The sequence below is a fragment of the Odocoileus virginianus genome, chromosome 24 (assembly GCF_023699985.2).
Source record: "Odocoileus virginianus isolate 20LAN1187 ecotype Illinois chromosome 24, Ovbor_1.2, whole genome shotgun sequence".
NCBI classification, from domain to species: Eukaryota; Metazoa; Chordata; class Mammalia; order Artiodactyla; family Cervidae; genus Odocoileus; species Odocoileus virginianus.
Window position 1 is genome coordinate 19844770 of NC_069697.1, and position 15105 is coordinate 19859874.

Below are 15105 nucleotides of genomic sequence, written 5' to 3' on the forward strand. Positions count from 1 at the left end.
TTTTGTTCTGGCAGCTCCAACAAACTAATACAAATATTTTTCTCTAATCAAGTTTTAGCACCTATTTGAGGCCAAGGGGAAACATGGGGAAAGGTAAGACTGAAAGTGTTGCAGGAAGGGGGACCCCTTCCAGGGCCTGAAACTAGGCTCTTGTCTAACACTCGGAAATGAATTGTCCGAGGAGACACATGTGCTGATAAAGCAAAAGATTTTATTGGGAAAGGGCACCCAGGTGGAGAGCAGTAGGTAAGGGAACCCAGGAGAACTGCTCTGCCGCGTGGCTCACAGTCTTGGGTTTTATGGTGATGGGATTAGTTTCCGGGTGGTCTTTGACCAATCATTCTAATTTAGAGCCTTTCCTGGTGGCGCACGCATCGCTCAGCCAAGATGGATGCTAGCAAGAGGGATTCTGGGAAGTAGATGGACAGGCAGTGTCTCCTCTCGACCTTTCCTGAACTCTTCCGGCTGGTGGTGGCTTATTAGTTCCGTATTCCTTATCAGGACCTCCTGTCATAAAACAACTCATGCAAATGGTTACTATGGTGCCTGGCCAGGGTGGGCGGTTTCAATCAGCGTGCTTCCCCTAACAAAAGGAGGACTGAGCCAAGATCAGATCTAGTCTTACAGGTATGAGAAGGAATTAGGACTTTATTCTAAGCGAGATTTAGATAGAGGAGGGATATGGAATTCAACAGTATAGCCAAATTCCTTTGAGAAAACAAGATTTGAGCAATTTTGATAGGCAATGATGTCAGCCAGACATGCAGTGGATTAAAAATGTCTAAACGGGTGGTAAGAACATAAACTCAGGGAACACAGGTGACCATGAAACTACCTATGTCTTTGCTCTAACAATAACCCACATCATATCAGTTAATATGAGAAATTCAGTAAAAGTTTAATGCCTTGATCTAATATGAACAATTCTGCTTCCTCAGTGAAAAAAAGAAGCTGACAAATGGCAGCACATACAACCAAAGCAAGCACGTTCCTTTCTCTCGTAAAGTTGACTACTTGCAGAACAAATTATAACTTCTCCACATCTTACTTACATTTAGAATAACCTGAAAATATTTTCCCTAGAGACAGGTATTTATGGACTCGTATCATTATGCTAAATAGATGCAGAATGTTAGGAAGCTGTAGGTCAGAAGATTTAATTTTCTTTTGTCTTTAGGTGCCATTAACTTTACACCCCTAGTCATTGTACTTCATAAGTGAAAACTAAAAGTCATAGTTGTGCTGCCTTATGACTGTTCTTTCTCACATCAAAATTCTCAGGTGACTATGTGAAACCTTAAATAGGTCATAATAAGGGCCAGAGATTATCATCTGCTTGCCAGTGTGCAATCTTGGAAGATAGCTCTGAGTTTTATAAATAGAAACTTTTTTTTAGCTCACCTGGCTGACAGTAGTCATAATACGATTGGGATTTCACTTGAAGGTCTGCATGATAGCCAGAATCAAGCCTCCAAGTTTTCCTGAGATGTTGTCAAAGTATATTAAATGTTGTCCATTGCTTTGCTATTTGGTTGATTGGTTGTGGTTTAGACTTCTAATTAAAACTCCGTGAGATAAGGTATGTAAAATGCTTAGCACAATGTCTGGTAGACACTCAAAAAATGTGTAGTGAATGAGTTATTAAATGAGTAAATAAATACACCATAGTTAGAGTAAGAATGCACTTGGTTATCAAGGAAACAAACTATGTCTTAAAAGGTTGCCAGGAACTCAAGCTGATGTCTTTTCTATGAAGCCATTATTTCTGCTTCATTGTTCTCCACTAACCAGCTTTCTCTGCCTCTCTGTTCCTATGGGTTTCCTAGTGCTCCTGGGTTTAATTCTTTTAACATGTCAACATATCATTATTTATTTACCATTCAGAGACTATTTCTTGTTCCCAGTTCTAAAACTCTAAGATGATATGATTGGTTCAGCTTAAAGCAACTGCTACCCAAGGTCCAGCTGACCTTCATCAGGAGAATGGGTTTGCACATGAAAATCATAGCTCCTGTGTAAATTATCTACATAAATAAAAAACCAGCTTCCAGAGGAAAAGGAATTGTTTTCAGTTGAAGAGATAACCAAATGACATCTGATGATTGATTGTGAGGAGGAAAGCTAAATTTTACTGAAAGATGAATAAATGAAAGGACATCAGGACAAGATGCAAAGGAAAGATGAGAAAATGATGATTGAATCAAAATGGAAGAATGAGATTTGGAGTCAGTACCACAGAGCAATCATTCCTAATTGAGTATGTCATCTCTCTGCTCACAGTCCTACATGAACTTTAAGTTTTGCCAAACGTATGTTTTAAATTAATTGTATTTTGGAAATTCCATTATATTTATCTTACTATGATATATAAGTGATTTGTTGTCAAATCTATATACATAGTATTACTTACATGAGCATTAGGAAATGTGAAATCAGCTTGTAAATATTTTTACATCTTCTATTCTAGTACATTTATAAATCAAAAGTAGCACAATAATCCACTTCAGGATACATTTTTTACTTTCCTTAATTATTGAATGAGAGTAGCTTATATGTGTGTGTGTATATATATATATTTTTTCTTTTTAAATCAGCTAAACGTTGGTTTGTGCTGAAGCAACTGAGGATCCAAGATGCTCTAGGCTACAAGCTGAAGTTTGGAAAAAATTTAACCTGCTGACTCTTATCCTTTCTTTTGAATAAGATGGTTATGGGTAATGTGGGCCTCTGGCAATAAAACATGAACCTGTCTATCTGCATTATTAATGGATGCTTGATGGGATGAGCTAACAGTGATTTTGGTTTCTTTACAAAGAGACTGAGAGGAAATTTATTGAAATAGAAAAAGTCAAATGGGCAGAAATGTGATGATAATAACAACAAACATTTACAGATTGCTTATGTTGTGCCAGGCATTGTGTTGAGTACTTCAAATGATTTATTTGATATAATATGTATAATTAACCTATGGGATGGATACTATCATTACCCCCATTTTAAAGGTTAGAAAACCAAGGCTTATAGAAGTTGAGTAGCTATGCAAGATTACAGCAGCTAGGGAAAAGGGTGGAACTGCAATTTCATCTCAGGTAATATAGCTTAAGAACCATCATTCTCCTATAGAGCTTAATGTACAGCTTACTGCATCCTTCAAGTTGAGAATTAAGTTCCTGGCAGAGCCAACAAATCATGCAAATCCTGGGGCTGAAATTTCTTTCTCTGGGCTAAACTATTTCTTGATTTTCTTAAGCATGAGATGAGCAGAGAGCTGTAACATAAATGATGCTGAATACAGACACAACTAAAACCACTTTTAAAAATCCCCAGAACAAGGAGAATGGATACACATATATATATGATTGAGTCCCTTTGCTATCCCCCTGAAACTATCACAATATTGTTCATCAGCTATACTCTGATAAAAAATTAAAAGGTTTTTTAAAAAAATTTAAGAAAGAATTTAGGGGGGAAAAAATCTCCAAAACAAAACAGTTGAAAAAGTTTTATGTGTATTTATTCCCTGGTTAATATAATACACAAACAGCTTTTAGATATTACTTGCACTTCAGCCATTTCAATTTTTCGGAGCCCTGAAGCTGGAATTCTCGTTCCCATATAGAGAAGCAGCAGGGAGAGGCTGATAAAGGGGTTATGCCAAGACTGTAATTAATTCTCCACAGGAAACACCCAGGAACTATTCCATAAGAGGGGGAAACATCTTCCTCTCTTACTCATAAAGAGGAAGAAAGTTCGGGGTAGATTGTAAATGCAGATGCAAATTTACTTACAACCTCCAACCATTCATAATAAAGTCCAACTATGACATCCATCCATGGTGAAGTCATAGTAAAACTTTCTTTTGCTTTATTTTGCATAGAAATATTCTTATCCTTAACCTATGTATAAACAGTTGTCACTCAGTATCCACAGGGGATTGGTTCTAGGAGCCCCCAGGACACCAAAATCCGAGGGTGCTCAAGTCCCTTTTATGAAATGGTGTAACATTTGCATATAATCTAGGCACATCCTCCCACATACCGACAGCCCTCCAGAGGTACAGATTTCACATCTGTGGATTTGGAAGGCTGGCTGTACTCACTGTTCTGTGCCACTTTATAAAAGGGATTGGAACATCTGTGGATTTTGGTGTCCACGGGAGCTCCTAGAACCAACCTCTGAGAGATTCAAATGGATGACTACACTTTAAACCATCTCAAGATTTCTTATAATTCCTAGTACAATGTAAATGGTAAATAGTTGCCAGTGCACATAAATTTAAGTTTTCCTTTTTGCAACTTTCTGAGATTCTTAAAAATATTTTTGATATAAGATTGGTTGGATCTGCAGAGGTAGAATTCGTGGATATAGAAGACCAACATGTAAATAAATATGTAAATGAATATAAATATGGCTCTGTAGAAATATAGGGGCTTCCCTGGTAGCTCAGTTGGTGAAGAATCTGCCGGCAGTGCAGGAGACCTGGGTTCAAACCCTGGGTTGGGAAGATGCCCTGGAGAAAAGAAAGGCTACCCATTCCAGTATTCTGGCCTGGAGAATTCCATGTTCCGTATAGTCCATGGGGTCACGAAGAGTCGGACACGACTGAGCAATTTTCACTCCACTTCACTTCAAAGATACAGATATATCATTTGAAATGGATAACCAACAAGGACCTATTGTATAGCTAAGGGAACTCTTCCCAATGGTACGTGGCAGCCTAGATGGGAGGGGAGTTTGGAGGAGAATGGATACCTGTATATGTATGGCTGAGTCCCTTTGCTGTACACCTGAAACTCTCACAACACTGTTAATTGGCTATGTTCCGATACAAAATAAAAAGTTTAAAAATAAAATAAAGTGAGACTTTAAAATAAAAAAAGGACCAGTATGGTAAAAAAAAAAAAAAAAAGTTTAAAATTAAAAAAAAGATACAGGTATATCAAAAATATTCTGAACAAAATTGAATTTGCATATTTTTATCATTTCTAAATGAAATAAGCAGATATCTTACTGATATGATCTCTGTGACCTTAATAGTCTTACTTTGCTTAAAATAATGGCAATAATTTATTATTTCACCTATTCTTTTAAGAAGAAAAATATCAGTATATGGGTGTTCCAGGAAATCCAGGCCCATCTGTTTATTTTTCATACACTTCCCTCCCACAAGCTTCTAGATTTTCTCCTGGAGTTTGACTGGGAATACAGAGGAGACAAAACCTCTCCCAAGCAGCACACTGAATATGGGACAAGAGGAACAAGGGCAAAGAGATTTTCAAGGGAAAGAGTAGATGGTTTTGGGTTTAGAAGTTAAAAACCAAAATCCTGAAACAAAATTCTTCTAACCCTACCACAGAAGTCTTCATCATGAGTACTCTGTTTGGTTTTAAATCAAAATAAACAGCATTCATCCTAAGCCTTTTTCAAATGCACATTTTCCCCCCTAGGCTAATGTGCAGATTCAGAATTGGAAAACATAATTAAATTGTATCACATAAAGTATTTTTAAGTATTTTACAATACAAATTTAAAGAGAATTTGAATGTATTTATTGGCTGTTAACTGGGTTTCCCCGGTGGCTCAGCGGTGAAGAATCTGCCTGCAATGCAGGAGATGGGGATTCGATCCCTGAGTTGGGAAGATCCCCTAGAAGAAGGCATGGCAACCATTCTAGTGTTCTCGCCTGGAGAATCCCACGGACAGAGGAGCCTGGTGGACTATAGTCCATAGGATTGCAAAGAGTGGGACACAACAGAAGCAAATTTGCATGCATGCAGCACATTGGCTGTTAGCTATGCTTCTTCGCATCATTTTTTAATGATTGCTTTGAAATTACAATATACACCTGTAACTTTTCACAGTCTTCTTAGAGTTAATATTGTGCAGAAATTTTCAACCATATAGGTCCATTCACCCCTTCCCCTGTCCTGTGTATTATAATTGTCATATTCATTGCATCTTCATACAGTAAATACCTCATAGACGATATTGCAATTTTTCCTTTAAATAGTCACATATATTTTAAAGAAATTAAAAATAAAAGTGTCTTTATGCTTATCCAGACCTTTTCTAATGCTCTCACTTGCTTCCTGAGTATCTGAGTTTCTATCTGCTTTTATTTCCCCTAATTCTGAAGAATTTCCTTTAGCCATTTTTGTAGCACAAGTCTGCTTGGTAACTGATTATTTTTATTTTATGTAAGAAGGTCTTTATTTTGTTCTATTTCTTAAAAGCTATTTGTATTTCTTTTCCTGAAAATAGAATTCTGGGTTGAAGTCTCAATCTTTCAACACTCTTAAGTATGTTGTTACACTGTCTTCTGGCCTTCATAGTTTTTACTAATAAATTAGCAAAACTTGATCATTGTTCCATTATGTATATGTGTCATTTTCTTTTGGCTACTCTCAAGATTTTCTTCTCAACTTTGATTTTCTAGCAGAATGACTCTGATATACATAGGTATAGTTTGATTTGCATTTGCCCTTTCAAGATCACTGAGCTTCTTACATCTGAAAATTTGTCTTTTACCAAATTTGTTAACAATTTTGGCTATTATTTCTTAAAATATATTTGCTGCCTTATTCTTCCTTCTCCTTCAAGGATTCCAATTACATATATATCATATTATACCCTTTTATACTGTTCCTTGGGTCCCTGGAACTCTATTTTGTATTATTTTGTTTTGCTTCTCAAAATAAATAACATATCTCTCAATGTCAATTTTTACATTTATCTATCATTTTTTATTCTCCAATCAGCCTATCCAGTGTATTTTCATTTTAAATTGGAAGTTTTCATTTATAGAATTTACATATGATTCTCTGGTATATTTTCAATTTCTCTGCTGAGTTTTCTAGTTTTCATTTCTTATATGTATATTTTCCTTTATTTTATCATGCTTAGATGTAATAGATGCTTTAAGTTCCCTAGTCTGCTAATTCCAACATCTGATTTATTCTTTACATTGGTCTTGGTTGACTGTCTTTTCTCTTGAGGTTGACGCATACTTTCCCAAATCTGTGTACTTCAAATTATCTTGAATTGTGTCCTAAACATAGTGAATGATCTAATAATGATCTTTGTTGTTCTTATTTTAGCAAGCAATTAATTTTATTGCTTTCACACTGGAACTTATGTCTTTTGAGTGGCAACTAAAACATCAGTTGTATTCTTTCATCCTCAGTTGGACTGCTTTAAGTCTGTCCCACAAATGTGTAGTTCAGGAGTCAATCTAAGGTTTGGGTAGAATGTATGCACAGAATCTGGAACCTCCCATCTCTAGCTCTCCTCTTTCCCGGATTCCCTCTCCCTTCATTTTCCCTACAGCTATGCTTCCTTTCATCTCTGCCCTCTCATTTTTCAGGCCGGAAAGACTGGTTCCACGTGTAAAAATGGGACACTTACCCATGTCATTCTATTCATCCAAGGGTCAACTACTGCCCAGAATTTGCTCAACATTCTCTATTCTCCAGTATAGTAAAAATTATTCTTAAAATTTTGTTCAGAGTTATTATCTATAAGAGGGTTAGATCAGTAAGAGATTACTCAGTCATACCAGAGGTCAAACTCAAGGTTATACAGTGTAGACACTGATTACTTTTGTTATTTCTTTCTTTCTCCTCCTCTTCTTCCCTTAAAACACACACACACCAAACTGCTTTATTTGATTGTAGAAAGAAACTTTAAAGAGCATAGTTCAATGATTTGGTGGGGGCGGGGTGGGGGTGGGGTTTGTGTTGTTATTTTAGTTTTTCATCTCTTTTTAATGAAATGGGTAGTTTTCTCTTCTTCTCAAATATATAAAGCGAATTTGCTTGAAAATTAATGTGCTTGAAGAGATTGTAATCAAAGAAAAGGAAGCATCACAACAGAGAGGAGTTAACTCCAAATACATTGATGACTCATCAGATAACAGAGCAGTGATAAATATGGAAAGTGAACCAAGAAGAATTTGGCTCCAAGGTGCATGCTCTGAACCAACCATGCCGTACTGAGCAAGCATATTAAAATGGTGGGAAAACACCATTTAACATGGAAGAGAAGGGAGAAGCTGGTGAATCTTTTTTTTTCTTTTTTTCAAAGACTATCAAGAAATCAGCCAAAAAATTATTCTAGAAAACAGTGCTGTTTGTACTACTAATAACAAAAGCCAGTTTAAAAGTGGGTTTCTGAATTCTAAAACTGAAGTCATTCTATTCTTTGCATAGAATTGGGCAAGGATCTTGAATACTGCAGAGAAAGAGCCATGAGATTTATTAAATATATTTAAAGAAACATTCTTCCTCTGGGATATCATCTTTATTGCCCTTTATTATGATTTGCTATTATTGTGGAAAATAAAGTATTTTGACCATCTTCAAGAACTTCAGGAATCTTGATTCCTAACGACAGTTATAGCAACTTCTTTAGAAATACCTATTAGTTTATCAACAGAAAAGCTCTTTCTGACCCACTGTTTACATGCATACTCTGATGTTGAGTCACTGACACATTAAAGACCACATTGATGTAGGTTGACAGAAACAACCTACTGATCAACCTGAACAAGTGTTTGCATTAAATAATAATTTATACTATGCAAAGCAAAGGTAGGTGCATTCACAGTAGGGTGGCAGATAGAGAGACTAGCAATTTCTTGTTTAGACAGAAAGACCTGACAAGGAAGAGCTCATTAGGGTCTCTGGAGATTGGCTGACAGCGAAGGAGCTGTCAGCTCTGTCAAAAGACCTTTGAAAATAATTCTTGTTTTCGAATCAGAATTTTCTGAATCACCAGCAGGAAGCCAGAATCACATTGTTTGCTTCCTTGCCTATTTCCTCAGCCTTCAATACTGTTAGAATTTGCCCAAAGCCTTAGCTGCCTTCAAAACTTTTTTACTTTGGCATGCATGCCCACAAACAAACTAGAATTTGTTTTCTCAGAAATCCCTTTATTTATCCTTGCTTCCATTCTGGCTAATTAAGTCAGTGCTTGCTTTGAAATATGTCAGTGTGTACATAAGAAAGACACACACACATACAAACACAGAGATTAACCTTGACTTTATGTCTCTAAAAATGAATAAAATGAAGGTTATAGGAATACAGTGCTAGATTTTCAAAAAGAGAACTTATTCAAATGACCAGTGTAAAACCCCAAAATCCCTGCAGACAAATCCAGTGTAGGTTACATACATTAATGGTCTGCCTCTCATATTTCTTCTGCTTAGGCATAACAGATTTTAATTTTCTATCCCAGAACCAGGATAGCATTCAAGATACACACATGTCAGACCTCAGTACCACCATTCCTAGACTTCATGTCTATTCAGCTTGGGTATCTTATCTTCCCGCACAGCTTCATCCCTGCCCCTGACACATGTACTCTTAAGATCCCTGACACATCTACTCTCAGTATTACCCCCATAGCAGTGTACCCACACTTCTACTAGCAGCTTTATATGTTCTAACAGCTTATACTAGCACTCAGCTTGGGTAGGAAGAGTCATTTTCATAAATATGCTTATGCACCATTTTGAATTCTTTAATAACAGTTATTATAAAAGATAGAAGAATCATTTTACAGTGGTGAGAACTGAGGAATGTACATCACTAGCTCAATGTTATATAGCCAATAAAAGACGAAGTCTAGATTCCTAGTTTTGGTTCTGGCTCCCAAATCTTGCTTTGTTTTAGCCACTGTACCAGAAGTAAGCCTCTTTATGCTTGGTGGTTGTAGCTTCACTGAAGTTAGAAGATACATGGGACCTTGCCTCCAAGATTCCGAGTAGTTCAGAAATGCCTCCTTGATAACCCTACCACTGCTGGATGCGTCCCTTTAAAGAAATCACAAAACTTCTGGGGCTTTCCTGGTGCCTCAGACAGTAAAGAATCTGCCCACAGTGCGGGAAACCCAGGTTCGATCCCTAGGTCAGGAAGGTTCCCTGGAGAAGAGAATGGCAACCCACTCCAGTATTCTTGCCTAGAGAATTCCATGGACAGAGGAGCCTGGCAGGCTACAGTCCATGGGGTTGCTAAGAGTTGGTCATGGCTAAGCAACGACCACGCCTACTACAAAACTGTGTCACCATAATGTGTGGTTTCCTTGATTTTCTTTACTATCTCACCGCTCTGGAGGCATGATAGTGATTGAGCTACTGATCAACCTGAAACAGATACAGTCATCTTTTCTACTTCATAGACAAAACAACTGAGGCTCAGCAGAGTGATGTGCAGCCTAGATCAAAGCCGGGTCTACTTGTCAACAAAATTACAAGTAGAGAACCTCATCTTTATGTTGCTCAGAGTTCTGGTTCACACCCAATATATTTGCTAACTTGAATTACCCTAAGTAACTACTTTCAGCACAATCTCTTCTCTGCACCAGTTCTTTCAAGCTGAGTAGGAACCTCTATATGTTTCAACACATTCTGACAACTCTCGAAATCTTTTCTTCCCCTCTATATCAGTTTAAAATCCCTATAAGGAAAAAAAAAAGTACCCAAAGGTTTTAGATTTTTATAGAATGACTTTTTTTTTTCAGGAATGTGAGTGGGGCTAAGAGTGCCATGCTAGATGGAGATGAAGTGCAACACTAGCACCAAGAGTTCTCCATGATTACCCTCTGAACCTAAAAAGGTGGGGATGAAGAATGCCGTTTGCAGAACCAGTGAGAGCCAAGGTCTCAGAAGAGCGACTGCCCAATCGGAGCGCTGTCTGCCAAAGCTTGGGACCTCTCTCTCGGTGGTGGTGAAGCAGGAAGACAACAGAGAGGAATAAGTACTCTGAGCTCTTTCTCTCTGTTCCCCCGTTGTCCAATCAAATGCTGGGGATCCTATTGGCTAAACCCAATCAGGAGCCAAAGTATAAGGAAACTGGAAATTAGGATGATTCAGGACACAGAGTATGACAGAGAAAAACAGCATCAATCTATAGGGGCAAACAGTGAACCACCAGTACACCTCCCATCAAAAATACCCTCGCAGTGGATAGTCTGAGCACTTTTACTAAAGCTAAACCAATGTGTACCCTATGGTCCAGCAATTCCACTCCTTTGTATAAATGTGAGTGTGTGTGTGTGTGAGTGTATGTGAGAAAAATGGGTGCATATGTCCACCAAGCTACGTGGACATAAATGCTCATATTTTACATAATCAAAAACTAGAAACAACCCAAATGTCTATCAACAGTAGAATGGTTAAATTGTAGCCTAGTCATAAAAGAGTATACAGCAATGAAAAAGAACAAGCCACTGATAAATGCAACAGCATGATGGGATCTCACACATTTAATATGAAGCTGAAAAAGCCTGACACCAAAGAGTACATACTGAATGATTCTATTTATAAGAAGTCCTAAAATAGCCAAAACCAGGCTGTGGTGATAAAAGTCAGAATAGTGTTTACCTTTTGGTGTGTGAGGGAGAGGAGACAGAGATGTGTATTGACTGGAAAGGGAAAGGAAAGCCTCTGGGTGGTGGTTACTTGGCTAGATATACGTGTAAAAATTTATTGAGCTGAACATTGAACACTGCTTCACTTCATGCAAGTTATATTTCAATTCAAGCAATAATAACAAGCACCACTGCTATTATTACTACTCTCCCATGTAGTAAAGTCATTCTGAGTTAGGTTGTCTGCCAGGTGAAAACAGCAAGTGATAGATAACCAGAAAATATTCTCTTCTGGTTTGTTAACTGGATATATCTCACTGATAACAAAAAAGAACAAATTATTGATAAGCAAAGACAAAAACCCTTTCAACTCCAGAGGACATTTAAGGAGTGAATTCAACTTTCAGAAACAAGAAGACCCTGCATAGAGTTAACATTTTGCAATGGGCAGGCATTGGAACTCTTCACATCATGCCTGGCTAGCTAATGCCTGCATAAGCCTGGCTCACAGCTTTGTCCTAAAATGTTACTATGTCACATGGGGTTAAAGCCTCAGAGAACTGTGAGAGATAATCCATTTTCATGAAAAGTGGCCAGAACATTGCATGACTGATTTTCAAACATAATTTATTTTTGGCCTGGTAAACTATGTAGAACATAAAATTGAGTGAAATTATATAAACCCTCCTTGCTTGCTGTTTTCTCATTTTTTACTAGCTTGGTTTTCAATACAATAGTTATTAATATTTCTAAACAGGAGTTCCAATTACATGGTATTTTAATATCCTGACCCATAGATAAGAATTTAACAGAGATCTTTGCTACGCTGCTATCTCAATGGTTCTGAGCCTGTGATGAAAAAAACCCCACCCTGAGAGCAAATTGTTCCCCATAAGAGTGAAATTAATGTTTCTAAGCACCATGGCTCTATTTTGCAAATTGCTTCTACATGGTACATTACTGGGCAACCAAAGAGAAGTGTATAGAATTGGAACAAGAAAGGAGACCACTGGAGGTGATACCAGACAGAAGCAAAGATTTTAAGGTTGCTCTCAAGGCCAGAAGGTGAATCAAGACTGTCATTTTTGTGTAATTTACATAATCCATGAACCCAGGGCCATAGTAGTTTGTAGACACACGGTGTACAGTATTTCTCCGATCTGTTTCCACTCTATGTATGAAAACTTCACCCCAAGTTCCTGTCAAATTCATATTGGAAGTTCCCAGGAGTCCTCTCTTTGGGACCCCATGAACAAACTTGCAAGACTACCATCTGTCTTTCACTATTTTCCTCCTTTCTACCCAGATCAATCCAGGCATGTCTCCTGTTGGTTTAGCGCTGTCTTCTATAGTACCTACATCTGTGCGGAGCGCATAGTCTGTAGTTGGTGTGGCGCCATACACAGTGTTGCTACTGATGTCTGAGTGCTTGCTCAAGGTCCTAGAGAGCTTTTAGTGAAATTACCATTAGGGGGTTTGGAGGTGTTTTTTTTTTAGCTTCTTATAAAATATATGACTATTACCAAAAAGTATCATTTATAACTATTCTTAAATAATAATACTAATAAATTAAATAAATAAAATAAGCCTCCTGTACCCACAATTTAGTTTGAAAAATAAAACTTTTCCATAGCTTTAAAGCTCCCCCTACATTCCTAAACCCCTTCTCGGGCTCCCACGTTTGCAATTAAACTTGATCCAAGACAAACTCTTTTAGGTATTGTTGATTTTCGAAGTGAAAGGAGAGTTTTATGAGTAACACTCCCCCCCCCCCACACCCCGCAACCCTCCAAAAAAGGTTGGCAGAACTAGAGAGGAGCTTACGCTGGAACAGCAGAGAGTTGGATGTGGCAGCTGGCCTGAAGCCTGGATTCCACAGCACACAGCTGTTGGAACCCTGAGCAGAGAGCCAGAACACAGGTGATGAAGCCGAATCTGAGCCTGAAACCTAAGGCTCCAGTGGTGTCTTCCTGGCTACTTGTGAAAAGAGAAGCAAGCCCTCTTCGGAAGAAAGATGCCTTCATTTCCATGTACGGATGTCACACATATTAAAATCACAGTAAGTTCAAAATCACAGAACACCAAGTACATTAGAAGGCAAGCTACAAAGACTATTAACAGAAATGTGAACAATAGTTATTAATGCCTCCCCCTTCAAAGACTGGAAATACTGGTATTGTTAGGTATGAAATAAAAACACATATGTATGAAATGCTTATTGAAATCAAGGACACAAAAATTAAACAGAGAAACAAGAATTATCTGTTTTTGACACAATCTGAGCCTAGCATTTTTAATCCTTTTTGTGTGTGAGAATGTTTTTTTCTGCTGTTCTGATTTCATTGCTCCTTTAGGAACATTCAAGTTTCTATCTCTCTATGCATCAACTTTAATAATTATATTTTTCTGTGATGTGTGCTTCCAAACTTTTAAAGTTGTTCACATTTCATTTGTTATCTTTGCTGCATCTTCAGCTACATGTTTTTCATGTCTAATATTGTTTTTTTCTCTCTTTTCTGCCTCAAACTTGCTAAAGTTTTACTGTATTAGTTTTCTCAAAGAATAAAAATTTAGTTTTACTGGTCCTCTTCAGCAAATGTCCCTATTCTATTTTATATGTTTCTTCTCTTCCCTCTCTTATTTCTACCTTATACTTTCTTTTGACTTATTCTGTTGCTATTTTCTGAAATTTTCCACTGAATTATGTGCCAGGTAATTGGTTCCAAATTTTACACTCTGCTTTGTGATGACAGGTCTGCAAACAACAGGCAGTTCACTGTATTGTAAATGCTACTGTTTCCTTCAGTAGGAGGAACTAGTGGGGACACTGGATGGCAGGAAGGAAAAAGGGATTTGTCTATTCACGCTTGCCGATTTATCCTATCAGGTCACCCTACTTGCCTTTTATCCCAGCAGCAGAAGGGATAAAAGTTTACAATAGCAGTTAGACAGTGCCTACTCGTGATGTCAGAATGACACAAGACCTCTTTCAATCTTCTGAAGGACCAGCACCAGTTGGGCAGCATCTCCTGCTCAGAGCACCCCCATTCCTTCCTTTAAGCTCCTAAGAGGGCTTCCCTGGTGGTCCAGTGGTTAAGACTCCATGCTCTCAATGCAGGAGACACGGGCCTAAGATACCAACAGCAGCCAGCAAGGTGGCACCCTCCCTTGCAATCGCGAGTCCTGACGTCATAGGCTCCTACCATGAAGCTTCTAGATTCTGATCATCTCAGCCTCTTCTTTTGACCTCTCCACCCCTAAGAGTGATAGCAGCTTTTTGTAATGATCCCTCCTACTGTTCTCATTTTCCTCTTTCTGTCATCTAGCACTTGTTCAGCAAATTACCTCTGTTGAGTTTTTTCTGTTGAAACACTTAAGAGTAATTTGCTTCCCTGAATGAACCCCAACCAATGTTCAGTTTATTTATTTTCATACCTTTTCTTATTCTAAACATTTAAAGATTATGCTAGAAATTCCCTGTTTCAACTCCTTCCTTGCTATACCCGTATAGCAGAGGAGAATCTGGGAACTACATCTCCCAGGATAATCTTAGCCATATGTTCTGTATGTGAGTGTGGATTAGAGTTTTCTTCTCTAAGAAAAGAGAGGCTATTACTAGAAGCATGGGCACATACCTGATGTAAAATTCACAGTACCTTCTGGGTGGGCTAGTCGGTTCCTGTGCTTCAGGATGCTGAAATAATCAACAGGTGCATCCTGAAGGTTGTTTTTTGT

The 15105-nt window shown here is 37.8% G+C and overlaps 1 long non-coding RNA gene across 1 annotated transcript; it reads left to right on the forward strand.

Annotated features, from left to right (window-relative positions):
- The first annotated feature begins 488 nt into the window (after nucleotides 1–488).
- Nucleotides 489–11005, forward strand: LOC110146805 (uncharacterized). Its single transcript, XR_002316647.2, has 2 exons — nucleotides 489–627; nucleotides 10522–11005. It is a non-coding gene; the product is annotated as an uncharacterized lncRNA (long non-coding RNA).
- The last annotated feature ends 4100 nt before the right edge of the window (nucleotides 11006–15105 follow it).